This window comes from Monodon monoceros, unplaced genomic scaffold, assembly GCF_005190385.1.
Source record: "Monodon monoceros isolate NGI ecotype Baffin Bay Population unplaced genomic scaffold, NGI_Narwhal_1 Super_Scaffold_8, whole genome shotgun sequence".
NCBI lineage: Eukaryota > Metazoa > Chordata > Mammalia > Artiodactyla > Monodontidae > Monodon > Monodon monoceros.
The window spans coordinates 47,043,529-47,047,646 of NW_021703785.1; positions in this window are offsets into that span (position 1 = coordinate 47,043,529).

Sequence of the window (4,118 nt, forward strand, 5' to 3'; positions counted from 1 at the left end):
TCACCTAGATCAAAAGCAGAAATAGAAGCATCAGAGTTACCCAGGGTCATCTGATTTTGTATTGGGAAATCACACTTTGTTAGTTGCTACCTTAACAGAAACTAGTATAAATGCAATTAAAAAAAAATAGAAAATGTTATCTTCCTCATGTAGGTAGCTGAATGCATGTGCTGTCTTTTCCATTTTTCCATCATGTTTCAGACAGTTACACATTTTTTTCCTCTGGGATCTTAGAAAAACGTGATTTGTTGCCAAATGCATTAACTAGCAGGGGGTAGAACACAATGATATGATTCTGTGATGTTAGGCTCTCTTTATGTACTACCTCTAAGGCTTCATTTCTTACTCAGTAAGATCTTCGTATTCATAGGAACATCTGAAGTAGGTTTTTATATAAAGTGAAGTTTCACAAGAAATATTAGCTGTTTTAAGTAATGGTCAATCATTTAATGATTAAAGAAACTTGATCAACTGTGAAACTATTTTCTCAAGATTTCACATTAAGAAAATAAAAAAAAACCCTGGACTAGATAATAGTTTTGCTGATATGCCGTATCCATGTTTTTTTTCCTATACATGCTGCTTTGATCAGTTTATCTGCCACTGAGAATCTACATTCATATGGTATAGTATTTTACACACTGCAATTAAATGATAATTTTATTCTTATGTCTTCCCCTATAGGTTGTACTATTACTAAAAAAAAAAATAAAAAGAGATAACATGGCATTCATTTTAAAATCTTTAGTGTTTATCACATGATCACAGTTCTCAAATGTCACTCAGTAAATCTTTGGTGATCTGAATGAAAGTGCTATATTAATGCTATTTATAGAATGCGGGTATTGAAATGAAATAATTTAATTAAATGCCACATGTAATCAGAGTATATTAATCTGGAGTCTCACAAAAAATATTGTAATTTAAATCATGCCAATTCTCTTTCTCCCACTACTTAACATTTTGTTATTTTTATAACAACAATGCTACTGTAAAAAACAATAACACATTCTCAAAGCCTCCATTCTAAAGGCCATCTTACAGGCAAAATCTCACCATAATTATTTTTTTATTCTTGTATCAGAAGCCAAAAAACACTCATTCTTTATTAAATTCTGTTCTATTGAGATATATGGTGTATTGACTTAGAGGTTATCGTGTTTACAGTTCAGACATATAGGGAACAACCAGTGAATGATATCTCAGGTAAAACCCTGTTCATAAATAAAATGCTTAGGTAAAAGTTTTCCCATAACTCAATTCTCAGCATCATATCCAGTAAAAATTTAAAGTTAGGGATAGAAGTTTACTTCAGTAGAGAGGGCATTGTTTATCTTTGAGCTGGGAGCTGAGAAAGCTGGTTATATTTTGGGCTAAACATTTGAGCTAAAGCAGCTTTACTGGATGCAGAGCAACATGGTGGGCAGGACACAGTTTCCTGCGGACAGTAGGAAGCAGGATTTTGGACATATAGTCACAGCTTAAGACTTACGTCTAAAACTTTCTGTTTTTAACATCAATATATGTCAATCTCTTTAGATGTTTTAAAATGGAGATAATTACAAAGTATAAAATTAACTATAATTTTGGAATATGTATTTAAATCCATATCTACATATTTTACTAAAGTGAATTTATTTGCAATTGATTTTCAATTGCTTTAATATGAAAGCCTAATAAATTTACTTTTACCTTTTTAACTTTTACAGCATTATATTCATTTTTAAATTTGTTAGCATGTTGTTTCCTATTTTGTGTTGGCTATAGGATACAGAAAGAAATTCATATGCTTCAGAATTATTATTATTATTTTAAAGGACTTTTAAAAATCAATTTTAGATTCACAGCAAAATTGAGAGGAAAATGCAGAGATTTCACACATATCCCCTGTCTCCACACATGTATAGTCCCCTCCCATTACCAACCTCCCCCACCAGAGTGGTACATTTACTACAATTGACATACTTACCTTAACACACCATAATTACCCAAAGTCCATAGTTTACATTAGTGTTCACTCTTGATGTACATTCTATGGGTTTGGACCAATATATGGTGACATGTATTCATCATTCTAACCTCATACAGTGTATTTTCACTGCCTTAAATATGATCTGTGCTCAGCCTGTTCATCCTTTATCACCCCCTGCCCCCCACTCTTGACAAGCACTGATCTTTTTCTGGCTTCATAATTTTGATTTTACAGAATGTCATATAGTATGTAGTCTTTTTAGATTGGCTTCTTTAGATCAGTAATACGTATTTAAGGTTCCTCCTTGACTTTTCATGGTTTGATAGCTCATTCCTTTTTAGCACTGAATAATATTCCTTTGTCTATATGTACCACAATTTATTTATACATTCACCACTGAAGGACATCTTGGTTGTTTCTAAGTTTTGGCAATTGTGAATAAAGCTCTTGTAAACATCCATACGCAGGTTTTATGTGGACATAAGTTTTCATATCCTTTGGGTAAATACCAAAGAACACAATTGCTGAATCATATAATAAGAGCATGTTTACTTTTGTAAGAAGCTGTCAAACTCTCTTCCAAAGTGGCTATACCATTTTGCATTCCCATGAGCAATGAGTTCCTGTTTCTCCACATTCCCCCCAGCATTTGTTGTTGTCAGTGTTCCAGATTTTAGCCTTTTTAATAAGTGTTGTTTAATTTACATTTCCCTGATGACGTATGATGTGGAGCATCTTTTCATATGCTTATTTGAAATCTCTGTATCTTCTTAGGTGAGATGTCTGTTAAGGTCTTTGAGTCATTATCTTGATTGTTTATGATTTGTAAATTGCATGCCTACATGTAGGTTTTCTTGGTATTTGTCATGCTTGATGTTCTCAGAGCTTTCTGAATCTATGGTTTAGTATTTGGCATTATATTACAGAAATTATTGCTCATTATTCTTTTAAATATCTATTCTTCCTCTCTTTTTCTGTCCTGACATTTCCATCATGCATATGTTATACGTTTTATTATTGTCCCACAGTACTTGAATATTCTGTTCTATTTTTTAAGTCTTTATTCTCTTTGCTTTCCAGTTTGGGGGGTTTCTATTGAGATACCCTGAGCTCAGAGATTATTTCCTCAAGCATGACCAGTCTACTAGTAAGCTCATCAAAGGCCTTTCTCATTTCTATTATACTGAGTTTTATTTCTAACGTTTCTTGTTGTTCACTCTTAGGATTTCCATCTCTCTGTTTACCTTGCCCATCTGTTCTTGTATGATGTCTATTTTATCCATGAGAGCCCTTAGCATATTAATCATAGTTGTCTTAAATTCTCCTTCTCATAATTCCAACATCCTTGCCATGTCTGGTTCTGACTTGCTCTGCCCCTTCAAGTTGTGTTTTTCACCTTTTGGTATACCATATAATTTTTCTTGATAGCCAGACAGCATGGACTGGATAAAGGAACTGCTGTAAATTGGCCTTCACTAATGTGGTGTTGAGGGCTCAGGGGAAACAGTTTTAGTCCTGTGATTAAGTCTCAGTATTTTAGTGAGCCTATGCCTGCCTCTGGACTGTGATATTCACAAGTGTTTAAATTTTTTTCTACTTCCCTTAGGTGGGAGAGGTTGGCTACAGTGGTCTTGTTTTGTTTGTTTGTTTGTTTGTTTTTTTCCTCTCCTTCTCCCAGTGAGTTAGGATGTGATAACATGCCAGCAGGTTAGGCTCCACTGAACTAGTTTCTGCTGAGGTCAGGCTTTGCTAAGAACAGAGTGCTCTGGTGTATTTCAAAATGATTCCTTTTCCCCAGCCTCTGCCTTTTGTAGAAGGGGATTTTCCTCTGATATTTACAGTGGGAAACTGGTTGAGCTCCTGGAGGTAAATATCACATTGTGCTCCCCACACCAGGACTCATTCCCCATGGAATTTTAACTCTCACAATTGTCTGCATTGAACCTCCAGCAATTTGGCAATTGCAGTTCTTGTTTTCCTACTTAGGCACTGGCTCCCATGGCAGTTTCTGCTCATGTCTCTGCTTTAGTTAAGTTGTTATTCTCTGTATTTTTTGTCCATCTGATCTCTTTTGGGAGTGGCAATTTGCCTTCTTTCCTCACCTCTCTTGGGGATTCTAGAATAATTGAAGAAGATTTTTAAGTCT